The sequence below is a fragment of the Pseudophryne corroboree genome, chromosome 11 (genome assembly GCF_028390025.1).
Source record: "Pseudophryne corroboree isolate aPseCor3 chromosome 11, aPseCor3.hap2, whole genome shotgun sequence".
Taxonomy (NCBI): domain Eukaryota; kingdom Metazoa; phylum Chordata; class Amphibia; order Anura; family Myobatrachidae; genus Pseudophryne; species Pseudophryne corroboree.
This window is the reverse complement of record NC_086454.1, coordinates 179,209,646-179,221,885: the sequence shown is the minus strand read 5'-3', so window position 1 is coordinate 179,221,885 and position 12,240 is coordinate 179,209,646. Positions and strand designations below refer to the sequence as shown.

The following is a 12,240-nucleotide window of genomic DNA, read 5'->3' as shown; positions in this document are numbered from 1 at the left end:
TTGTGGCCGAGTGGTTAAGGTGATGGACTCAAAATCCATTTGCTTTTCAAGCTGGTTTAAAAATGAAATGCATTCAAGATGAACAGAATCAAAGCATGTTATGTTTAAGAATTGAGTTCTCAATCTCAGCTTAGCTCACCTACATATATATCCTGTTTTACAATGGACTTATTTTTAAACCATATAATCTCAGACAGTGTCTTCCTGCATTCTATGTACATGCTTGTGACCTTGTATAAATGTTTCTCAGTGGCAACTTGTGCATGCAGATTCTTTCTATCTGGATTTACAGCTGTAGAGATGTAATGAAAGGTAAGAAATAATGTCTGGTAATCAACAAACTATTAATTGGGCAGTGTCAGTTGTTCTAATTACAAACTTTATTAAGGAATAGACCATAAGTTCTCAAACTCAGTCCTCTGGACCCCACACAGTGTATGATTTGCAGGTAACCCAGCAGGTGCATATGTGTATTAATTACTCACTGACACATTTTAAAAAGTCCATTTGTGGAGCTAATTATTTACTTGTGGTTCTGCGAGGAGACCTGCAAAACATGCACTGTGTGGGGTTCTGAGAACCAAGTTTGAGAACCTGTGGAATAGACCAATAAAAAACCTTATATATTTTAAATGATTATTATTTGATAAAATGTCAGTAAAATGTACAATACAGTTCATGAGCACTAGTGTTGGCATGGTGTGATGTTAAAGGCTCTGATTTCTAATTAATTTAGTACAAGATCAAAAGTCCTTGACACCTATATTTGACATTAAACTATACTAGCTATTATATTTCACAAAGTTTACATATTAATATTGAAGCAAATTAAAATAAAATGTATCAGATATTTCTGCCAACAGGAAAAATGTTTTGATTTCCAAATAGCACCATCCAATTGAGGTCAGGTAGTTGTGGCCGAGTTGTTAAGGCGATGGACTTGAAATCCATTGGGGTTTCCCCGCGCAGGTTCAAATCCTGCCAGCTACGTACTTCTTTTTATGCATGTAGAAAGCTAAGCTCATTTGTCCTTGATAACTTTATTTTCCATGAAACTAAAGTAGCTTTTACATTTCCCAAAATTTAACTAACTGTAAAAGCTACCAAAAAAGGAAAACATTGATTTTGCACACAGCTTGTCAGTGAAACAACATTAAGGTAGTTGTGGCCGAGTGGTTAAGGTGATGGACTCAAAATCCATTTGCTTTTCAAGCTGGTTTAAAAACTAAATGCATTCAAGATGAAGAGAATCAAAGCATGTTATGTTTAAGAATTGAGTTCTCAATCTCAGCTTAGCTCACCTACATATATATCCTGTTTTACAATGGACTTCTTTTTAAACCATATAATCTCAGACAGTGTCTTCCTGCATTCTATGTACATGCTTGTGACCTTGTATAAATGTTTCTCAGTGGCAACTTGTGCATGCAGATTCTTTCTATCTGGATTTACAGCTGTAGAGATGTAATGAAAGGTTTGAAATAATGTCTGGTAATCAACAAACTATTAATTGTGCAGTGTCAGTTGTTCTAATTCCAAACTTTATTAAGGAATAGACCATAAGTTCTCAAACTCAGTCCTCTGGACCCCACATAGTGTATGTTTTGCAGGTAACCCAACAGGTGCACATGTGTATTAATTACTCACTGACACATTTTAAAAAGTCCACTTGTGGAGCTAATTATTTACTTGTGGTTCTGCGAGGAGACCTGCAAAACATGCACTGTGTGGGGTTCTGAGAACCGAGTTTGAGAACCTGTGGAATAGACCAATGAAAAACCTAATATATTTTAAATGATTATTATTTGATAAAATGTCCGTAAAATGTACAATACAGTTCTTGAGCACTAGTGTTGGCATGGTGTGATGTTAAAGGCTCTGATTTCTAATTAATTTAGTACAAGATCAAAAGTCCTTGACACCTATATTTGACATTAAACTATACTAGCTATTATATTTCACAAAGTTTACATATTAATATTGAAGCAAATTAAAATAAAATGTATCAGATATTTCTGCCAACAGGAAAAATGTTTTGATTTCCAAGTAGCACCATCCAATTGAGGTCAGGTAGTTGTGGCCGAGTGGTTAAGGCGATGAACTTGAAATCCATTGGGGTTTCACCGCGCAGGTTCAAATCCTGCCAGCTACGTACTGCTTTTTATGCATGTAGAAAGCTAAGCTCATTTGTCCTTGATAACTTTATTTTCCATGAAACTAAAGTAGCTTTTACATTTCCCAAAATTTAACTTACTGTAAAAGCTACCAAAAAAGGAAAACATTGATTTTGCACACAGCTTGTCAGTGAAACAACATTAAGGTAGTTGTGGCCGAGTGGTTAAGGTGATGGACTCAAAATCCATTTGCTTTTCAAGCTGGTTTAAAAACGAAATGCATTCAAGATGAAGAGAATCAAAGCATGTTATGTTTAAGAATTGAGTTCTCAATCTCAGCTTAGCTCACCTACATATATATCCTGTTTTACAATGGACTTCTTTTTAAACCATATAATCTCAGACAGTGTCTTCCTGCATTCTATGTACATACTTGTGACCTTGTATAAATGTTTCTCAGTGGCAACTTGTGCATGCAGATTCTTTCTATCTGGATTTACAGCTGTAGAGATGTAATGAAAGGTAAGAAATAATGTCTGGTAATCAACAAACTATTAATTGTGCAGTGTCAGTTGTTCTAATTCCAAACTTTATTAAGGAATAGACCATAAGTTCTCAAACTCAGTCCTCTGGACCCCACACAGTGTATGATTTGCAGGTAACCCAGCAGGTGCATATGTGTATTAATTACTCACTGACACATTTTAAAAAGTCCGCTTGTGGAGCTAATTATTTACTTGTGGTTCTGCGAGGAGACCTGCAAAACATGCACTGTGTGGGGTTCTGAGAACCAAGTTTGAGAACCTGTGGAATAGACCAATAAAAAACCTAATATATTTTAAATGATTATTATTTGATAAAATGTCCGTAAAATGTACAATACAGTTCATGAGCACTAGTGTTGGCATGGTGTGATGTTAAAGGCTCTGATTTCTAATTAATTTAGTACAAGATCAAAAGTCCTTGACACCTATATTTGACATTAAACTATACTAGCTATTATATTTCACAAAGTTTACATATTAATATTGAAGCAAATTAAAATAAAATGTATCAGATATTTCTGCCACCAGGAAAAATGTTTTGATTTCCAAGTAGCACCATTCAATTGAGGTCAGGTAGTTGTGGCCGAGTGGTTAAGGCAATGGACTTGAAAACCATTGGGGTTTCCCCGCGCAGGTTCAAATCCTGCCAGCTACGTACTGCTTTTTATGCATGTAGAAAGCTAAGCTCATTTGTCCTTGATAACTTTATTTTCCATGAAACTAAAGTAGCTTTTACATTTCCCAAAGTTTAACTTACTGTAAAAGCTACCAAAAAAGGAAAACATTGATTTTGCACACAGCTTGTCAGTGAAACAACATTAAGGTAGTTGTGGCCGAGTGGTTAAGGTGATGGACTCAAAATCCATTTGCTTTTCAAGCTGGTTTAAAAACGAAATGCATTCAAGATGAAGAGAATCAAAGCATGTTATGTTTAAGAATTGAGTTCTCAATCTCAGCTTAGCTCACCTACATATATATCCTGTTTTACAATGGACTTCTTTTTAAACCATATAATCTCAGACAGTGTCTTCCTGCATTCTATGTACATACTTGTGACCTTGTATAAATGTTTCTCAGTGGCAACTTGTGCATGCAGATTCTTTCTATCTGGATTTACAGCTGTAGAGATGTAATGAAAGGTAAGAAATAATGTCTGGTAATCAACAAACTATTAATTGTGCAGTGTCAGTTGTTCTAATTCCAAACTTTATTAAGGAATAGACCATAAGTTCTCAAACTCAGTCCTCTGGACCCCACACAGTGTATGATTTGCAGGTAACCCAGCAGGTGCATATGTGTATTAATTACTCACTGACACATTTTAAAAAGTCCACTTGTGGAGCTAATTATTTACTTATGGTTCTGCGAGTAGACCTGCAAAACATGCACTGTGTGGGGTTCTGAGAACCAAGTTTGAGAACCTGTGGAATAGACCAATAAAAAACCTAATATATTTTAAATGATTATTATTTGATAAAATGTCCGTAAAATGTACAATACAGTTCATGAGCACTAGTGTTGGCATGGTGTGATGTTAAAGGCTCTGATTTCTAATTAATTTAGTACAAGATCAAAAGTCCTTGACACCTATATTTGACATTAAACTATACTAGCTATTATATTTCACAAAGTTTACATATTAATATTGAAGCAAATTAAAATAAAATGTATCAGATATTTCTGCCAACAGGAAAAATGTTTTGATTTCCAAATAGCACCATCCAATTGAGGTCAGGTAGTTGTGGCCGAGTGGTTAAGGCGATGGACTTGAAATCCATTGGGGTTTCCCCGCGCAGGTTCAAATCCTGCCAGCTACGTACTTCTTTTTATGCATGTAGAAAGCTAAGCTCATTTGTCCTTGATAACTTTATTTTCCATGAAACTAAAGTAGCTTTTACATTTCCCAAAGTTTAACTTACTGTAAAAGCTACCAAAAAAGGAAAACATTGATTTTGCACACAGCTTGTCAGTGAAACAACATTAAGGTAGTTGTGGCCGAGTGGTTAAGGTGATGGACTCAAAATCCATTTGCTTTTCAAGCTGGTTTAAAAATGAAATGCATTCAAGATGAACAGAATCAAAGCATGTTATGTTTAAGAATTGAGTTCTCAATCTCAGCTTAGCTCACCTACATATATATCCTGTTTTACAATGGACTTATTTTTAAACCATATAATCTCAGACAGTGTCTTCCTGCATTCTATGTACATGCTTGTGACCTTGTATAAATGTTTCTCAGTGGCAACTTGTGCATGCAGATTCTTTCTATCTGGATTTACAGCTGTAGAGATGTAATGAAAGGTAAGAAATAATGTCTGGTAATCAACAAACTATTAATTGTGCAGTGTCAGTTGTTCTATTTACAAACTTTATTAAGGAATAGACCATAAGTTCTCAAACTCAGTCCTCTGGACCCCACACAGTGTATGATTTGCAGGTAACCCAGCAGGTGCATATGTGTATTAATTACTCACTGACACATTTTAAAAAGTCCACTTGTGGAGCTAATTATTTACTTGTGGTTCTGCGAGGAGACCTGCAAAACATGCACTGTGTGGGGTTCTGAGAACCAAGTTTGAGAACCTGTGGAATAGACCAATAAAAAACCTAATATATTTTAAATGATTATTATTTGATAAAATGTCAGTAAAATGTACAATACAGTTCATGAGCACTAGTGTTGGCATGGTGTGATGTTAAAGGCTCTGATTTCTAATTAATTTAGTACAAGATCAAAAGTCCTTGACACCTATATTTGACATTAAACTATACTAGCTATTATATTTCACAAAGTTTACATATTAATATTGAAGCAAATTAAAATAAAATGTATCAGATATTTCTGCCAACAGGAAAAATGTTTTGATTTCCAAATAGCACCATCCAATTGAGGTCAGGTAGTTGTGGCCGAGTGGATAAGGCGATGGACTTGAAATCCATTGGGGTTTCCCCGCGCAGGTTCAAATCCTGCCAGCTACGTACTTCTTTTTATGCATGTAGAAAGCTAAGCTCATTTGTCCTTGATAACTTTATTTTCCATGAAACTAAAGTAGCTTTTACATTTCCCAAAATTTAACTTACTGTAAAAGCTACCAAAAAAGGAAAACATTGATTTTGCACACAGCTTGTCAGTGAAACAACATTAAGGTAGTTGTGGCCGAGTGGTTAAGGTGATGGACTCAAAATCCATTTGCTTTTCAAGCTGGTTTAAAAACGAAATGCATTCAAGATGAAGAGAATCAAAGCATGTTATGTTTAAGAATTGAGTTCTCAATCTCAGCTTAGCTCACCTACATATATATCCTGTTTTACAATGGACTTCTTTTTAAACCATATAATCTCAGACAGTGTCTTCCTGCATTCTATGTACATGCTTGTGACCTTGTATAAATGTTTCTCAGTGGCAACTGGTGCATGCAGATTCTTTCTATCTGGATTTACAGCTGTAGAGATGTAATGAAAGGTAAGAAATAATGTCTGGTAATCAACAAACTATTAATTGTGCAGTGTCAGTTGTTCTAATTCCAAACTTTATTAAGGAATAGACCATAAGTTCTCAAACTCAGTCCTCTGGACCCCACATAGTGTATGTTTTGCAGGTAACCCAACAGGTGCACAGGTGTATTAATTACTCACTGACACATTTTAAAAAGTCCACTTGTGGAGCTAATTATTTACTTGTGGTTCTGCGAGGAGACCAGCAAAACATGCACTGTGTGGGGTTCTGAGAACCGAGTTTGAGAACCTGTGGAATAGACCAATGAAAAACCTAATATATTTTAAATGATTATTATTTGATAAAATGTCCGTAAAATGTACAATACAGTTCTTGAGCACTAGTGTTGGCATGGTGTGATGTTAAAGGCTCTGATTTCTAATTAATTTAGCACAAGATCAAAAGTCCTTGACACCTATATTTGACATTAAACTATACTAGCTATTATATTTCACAAAGTTTACATATTAATATTGAAGCAAATTAAAATAAAATGTATCAGATATTTCTGCCAACAGGAAAAATGTTTTGATTTCCAAGTAGCACCATCCAATTGAGGTCAGGTAGTTGTGGCCGAGTGGTTAAGGCGATGGGCTTGAAATCCATTGGGGTTTCCCCGCGCAGGTTCAAATCCTGCCAGCTACGTACTGCTTTTTATGCATGTAGAAAGCTAAGCTCATTTGTCCTTGATAACTTTATTTTCCATGAAACTAAAGTAGCTTTTACATTTCCCAAAATTTAACTTACTGTAAAAGCTACCAAAAAAGGAAAACATTGATTTTGCACACAGCTTGTCAGTGAAACAACATTAAGGTAGTTGTGGCCGAGTGGTTAAGGTGATGGACTCAAAATCCATTTGCTTTTCAAGCTGGTTTAAAAACGAAATGCATTCAAGATGAAGAGAATCAAAGCATGTTATGTTTAAGAATTGAGTTCTCAATCTCAGCTTAGCTCACCTACATATATATCCTGTTTTACAATGGACTTCTTTTTAAACCATATAATCTCAGACAGTGTCTTCCTGCATTCTATGTACATACTTGTGACCTTGTATAAATGTTTCTCAGTGGCAACTTGTGCATGCAGATTCTTTCTATCTGGATTTACAGCTGTAGAGATGTAATGAAAGGTAAGAAATAATGTCTGGTAATCAACAAACTATTAATTGTGCAGTGTCAGTTGTTCTAATTCCAAACTTTATTAAGGAATAGACCATAAGTTCTCAAACTCAATCCTCTGGACCCCACACAGTGTATGATTTGCAGGTAACCCAGCAGGTGCATATGTGTATTAATTACTCACTGACACATTTTAAAAAGTCCACTTGTGGAGCTAATTATTTACTTGTGGTTCTGCGAGGAGACCTGCAAAACATGCACTGTGTGGGGTTCTGAGAACCAAGTTTGAGAACCTGTGGAATAGACCAATTAAAAACCTAATATATTTTAAATGATTATTATTTGATAAAATGTCCGTAAAATGTACAATACAGTTCATGAGCACTAGTGTTGGCATGGTGTGATGTTAAAGGCTCTGATTTCTAATTAATTTAGTACAAGATCAAAAGTCCTTGACACCTATATTTGACATTAAACTATACTAGCTATTATATTTCACAAAGTTTACATATTAATATTGAAGCAAATTAAAATAAAATGTATCAGATATTTCTGCCAACAGGAAAAATGTTTTGATTTCCAAGTAGCACCATCCAATTGAGGTCAGGTAGTTGTGGCCGAGTGGTTAAGGCGATGGACTTGAAATCCATTGGGGTTTCCCCGCGCAGGTTCAAATCCTGCCAGCTACGTACTGCTTTTTATGCATGTAGAAAGCTAAGCTCATTTGTCCTTGATAACTTTATTTTCCATGAAACTAAAGTAGCTTTTACATTTCCCAAAATTTAACTTACTGTAAAAGCTACCAAAAAAGGAAAACATTGATTTTGCACACAGCTTGTCAGTGAAACAACATTAAGGTAGTTGTGGCCAAGTGGTTAAGGTGATGGACTCAAAATCCATTTGCTTTTCAAGCTGGTTTAAAAACGAAATGCATTCAAGATGAAGAGAATCAAAGCATGTTATGTTTAAGAATTGAGTTCTCAATCTCAGCTTAGCTCACCTACATATATATCCTGTTTTACAATGGACTTCTTTTAAAACCATATAATCTCAGACAGTGTCTTCCTGCATTCTATGTACATGCTTGTGACCTTGTATAAATGTTTCTCAGTGGCAACTTGTGCATGCAGATTCTTTCTATCTGGATTTACAGCTGTAGAGATGTAATGAAAGGTAAGAAATAATGTCTGTTAATCAACAAACTATTAATTGTGCAGTGTCAGTTGTTCTAATTCCAAACTTTATTAAGGAATAGACCATAAGTTCTCAAACTCAGTCCTCTGGACCCCACATAGTGTATGTTTTGCAGGTAACCCAGCAGGTGCACAGGTGTATTAATTACTCACTGACACATTTTAAAAAGTCCACTTGTGGAGCTAATTATTTACTTGTGGTTCTGCGAGGAGACCTGCAAAACATGCACTGTGTGGGGTTCTGAGAACCAAGTTTGAGAACCTGTGGAATAGACCAATAAAAAACCTAATATATTTTAAATGATTATTATTTGATAAAATGTCAGTAAAATGTACAATACAGTTCATGAGCACTAGTGTTGGCATGGTGTGATGTTAAAGGCTCTGATTTCTAATTAATTTAGTACAAGATCAAAAGTCCTTGACACCTATATTTGACATTAAACTATACTAGCTATTATATTTCACAAAGTTTACATATTAATATTGAAGCAAATTAAAATAAAATGTATCAGATATTTCTGCCAACAGGAAAAATGTTTTGATTTCCAAATAGCACCATCCAATTGAGGTCAGGTAGTTGTGGCCGAGTGGATAAGGCGATGGACTTGAAATCCATTGGGGTTTCCCCGCGCAGGTTCAAATCCTGCCAGCTACGTACTTCTTTTTATGCATGTAGAAAGCTAAGCTCATTTGTCCTTGATAACTTTATTTTCCATGAAACTAAAGTAGCTTTTACATTTCCCAAAATTTAACTTACTGTAAAAGCTACCAAAAAAGGAAAACATTGATTTTGCACACAGCTTGTCAGTGAAACAACATTAAGGTAGTTGTGGCCGAGTGGTTAAGGTGATGGACTCAAAATCCATTTGCTTTTCAAGCTGGTTTAAAAACTAAATGCATTCAAGATGAAGAGAATCAAAGCATGTTATGTTTAAGAATTGAGTTCTCAATCTCAGCTTAGCTCACCTACATATATATCCTGTTTTACAATGGACTTCTTTTTAAACCATATAATCTCAGACAGTGTCTTCCTGCATTCTATGTACATGCTTGTGACCTTGTATAAATGTTTCTCAGTGGCAACTGGTGCATGCAGATTCTTTCTATCTGGATTTACAGCTGTAGAGATGTAATGAAAGGTAAGAAATAATGTCTGGTAATCAACAAACTATTAATTGTGCAGTGTCAGTTGTTCTAATTCCAAACTTTATTAAGGAATAGACCATAAGTTCTCAAACTCAGTCCTCTGGACCCCACATAGTGTATGTTTTGCAGGTAACCCAACAGGTGCACAGGTGTATTAATTACTCACTGACACATTTTAAAAAGTCCACTTGTGGAGCTAATTATTTACTTGTGGTTCTGCGAGGAGACCTGCAAAACATGCACTGTGTGGGGTTCTGAGAACCAAGTTTGAGAACCTGTGGAATAGACCAATAAAAAACCTAATATATTTTAAATGATTATTATTTGATAAAATGTCAGTAAAATGTACAATACAGTTCATGAGCACTAGTGTTGGCATGGTGTGATGTTAAAGGCTCTGATTTCTAATTAATTTAGTACAAGATCAAAAGTCCTTGACACCTATATTTGACATTAAACTATACTAGCTATTATATTTCACAAAGTTTACATATTAATATTGAAGCAAATTAAAATAAAATGTATCAGATATTTCTGCCAACAGGAAAAATGTTTTGATTTCCAAGTAGCACCATCCAATTGAGGTCAGGTAGTTGTGGCCGAGTGGTTAAGGCGATGGGCTTGAAATCCATTGGGGTTTCCCCGCGCAGGTTCAAATCCTGCCAGCTACGTACTGCTTTTTATGCATGTAGAAAGCTAAGCTCATTTGTCCTTGATAACTTTATTTTCCATGAAACTAAAGTAGCTTTTACATTTCCCAAAATTTAACTTACTGTAAAAGCTACCAAAAAAGGAAAACATTGATTTTGCACACAGCTTGTCAGTGAAACAACATTAAGGTAGTTGTGGCCGAGTGGTTAAGGTGATGGACTCAAAATCCATTTGCTTTTCAAGCTGGTTTAAAAACGAAATGCATTCAAGATGAAGAGAATCAAAGCATGTTATGTTTAAGAATTGAGTTCTCAATCTCAGCTTAGCTCACCTACATATATATCCTGTTTTACAATGGACTTCTTTTTAAACCATATAATCTCAGACAGTGTCTTCCTGCATTCTATGTACATACTTGTGACCTTGTATAAATGTTTCTCAGTGGCAACTTGTGCATGCAGATTCTTTCTATCTGGATTTACAGCTGTAGAGATGTAATGAAAGGTAAGAAATAATGTCTGGTAATCAACAAACTATTAATTGTGCAGTGTCAGTTGTTCTAATTCCAAACTTTATTAAGGAATAGACCATAAGTTCTCAAACTCAATCCTCTGGACCCCACACAGTGTATGATTTGCAGGTAACCCAGCAGGTGCATATGTGTATTAATTACTCACTGACACATTTTAAAAAGTCCACTTGTGGAGCTAATTATTTACTTGTGGTTCTGCGAGGAGACCTGCAAAACATGCACTGTGTGGGGTTCTGAGAACCAAGTTTGAGAACCTGTGGAATAGACCAATTAAAAACCTAATATATTTTAAATGATTATTATTTGATAAAATGTCCGTAAAATGTACAATACAGTTCATGAGCACTAGTGTTGGCATGGTGTGATGTTAAAGGCTCTGATTTCTAATTAATTTAGTACAAGATCAAAAGTCCTTGACACCTATATTTGACATTAAACTATACTAGCTATTATATTTCACAAAGTTTACATATTAATATTGAAGCAAATTAAAATAAAATGTATCAGATATTTCTGCCAACAGGAAAAATGTTTTGATTTCCAAGTAGCACCATCCAATTGAGGTCAGGTAGTTGTGGCCGAGTGGTTAAGGCGATGGACTTGAAATCCATTGGGGTTTCCCCGCGCAGGTTCAAATCCTGCCAGCTACGTACTGCTTTTTATGCATGTAGAAAGCTAAGCTCATTTGTCCTTGATAACTTTATTTTCCATGAAACTAAAGTAGCTTTTACATTTCCCAAAATTTAACTTACTGTAAAAGCTACCAAAAAAGGAAAACATTGATTTTGCACACAGCTTGTCAGTGAAACAACATTAAGGTAGTTGTGGCCAAGTGGTTAAGGTGATGGACTCAAAATCCATTTGCTTTTCAAGCTGGTTTAAAAACGAAATGCATTCAAGATGAAGAGAATCAAAGCATGTTATGTTTAAGAATTGAGTTCTCAATCTCAGCTTAGCTCACCTACATATATATCCTGTTTTACAATGGACTTCTTTTAAAACCATATAATCTCAGACAGTGTCTTCCTGCATTCTATGTACATGCTTGTGACCTTGTATAAATGTTTCTCAGTGGCAACTTGTGCATGCAGATTCTTTCTATCTGGATTTACAGCTGTAGAGATGTAATGAAAGGTAAGAAATAATGTCTGTTAATCAACAAACTATTAATTGTGCAGTGTCAGTTGTTCTAATTCCAAACTTTATTAAGGAATAGACCATAAGTTCTCAAACTCAGTCCTCTGGACCCCACATAGTGTATGTTTTGCAGGTAACCCAGCAGGTGCACAGGTGTATTAATTACTCACTGACACATTTTAAAAAGTCCACTTGTGGAGCTAATTATTTACTTGTGGTTCTGCGAGGAGACCTGCAAAACATGCACTGTGTGGGGTTCTGAGAACCAAGTTTGAGAACCTGTGGAATAGACCAATAAAAAACCT

The 12,240-nt window shown here is 35.4% G+C and overlaps 10 non-coding genes across 10 annotated transcripts; all 10 read left to right on the top strand.

The window, feature by feature from the left end:
* The first annotated feature begins 908 nt into the window (after window positions 1–908).
* Window positions 909–990, top strand: TRNAS-UGA (transfer RNA serine (anticodon UGA)). Its single transcript has one exon. It is a non-coding gene; the product is annotated as a tRNA-Ser (tRNA).
* A 1,080-nt stretch (window positions 991–2,070) lies between these two features.
* TRNAS-UGA (transfer RNA serine (anticodon UGA)) lies at window positions 2,071–2,152 on the top strand. Its single transcript has one exon. It is a non-coding gene; the product is annotated as a tRNA-Ser (tRNA).
* Window positions 2,153–3,232: 1,080 nt separating this feature from the next.
* Window positions 3,233–3,314, top strand: TRNAS-UGA (transfer RNA serine (anticodon UGA)). The gene has a single exon. It is a non-coding gene; the product is annotated as a tRNA-Ser (tRNA).
* Window positions 3,315–4,394: 1,080 nt separating this feature from the next.
* TRNAS-UGA (transfer RNA serine (anticodon UGA)) lies at window positions 4,395–4,476 on the top strand. The gene has a single exon. It is a non-coding gene; the product is annotated as a tRNA-Ser (tRNA).
* Window positions 4,477–5,556: 1,080 nt separating this feature from the next.
* Window positions 5,557–5,638, top strand: TRNAS-UGA (transfer RNA serine (anticodon UGA)). The gene has a single exon. It is a non-coding gene; the product is annotated as a tRNA-Ser (tRNA).
* Window positions 5,639–6,718: 1,080 nt separating this feature from the next.
* Window positions 6,719–6,800, top strand: TRNAS-UGA (transfer RNA serine (anticodon UGA)). The gene has a single exon. It is a non-coding gene; the product is annotated as a tRNA-Ser (tRNA).
* Window positions 6,801–7,880: 1,080 nt separating this feature from the next.
* TRNAS-UGA (transfer RNA serine (anticodon UGA)) lies at window positions 7,881–7,962 on the top strand. Its single transcript has one exon. It is a non-coding gene; the product is annotated as a tRNA-Ser (tRNA).
* A 1,080-nt stretch (window positions 7,963–9,042) lies between these two features.
* Window positions 9,043–9,124, top strand: TRNAS-UGA (transfer RNA serine (anticodon UGA)). Its single transcript has one exon. It is a non-coding gene; the product is annotated as a tRNA-Ser (tRNA).
* Window positions 9,125–10,204: 1,080 nt separating this feature from the next.
* Window positions 10,205–10,286, top strand: TRNAS-UGA (transfer RNA serine (anticodon UGA)). Its single transcript has one exon. It is a non-coding gene; the product is annotated as a tRNA-Ser (tRNA).
* Window positions 10,287–11,366: 1,080 nt separating this feature from the next.
* Window positions 11,367–11,448, top strand: TRNAS-UGA (transfer RNA serine (anticodon UGA)). Its single transcript has one exon. It is a non-coding gene; the product is annotated as a tRNA-Ser (tRNA).
* Window positions 11,449–12,240: the final 792 nt, after the last annotated feature.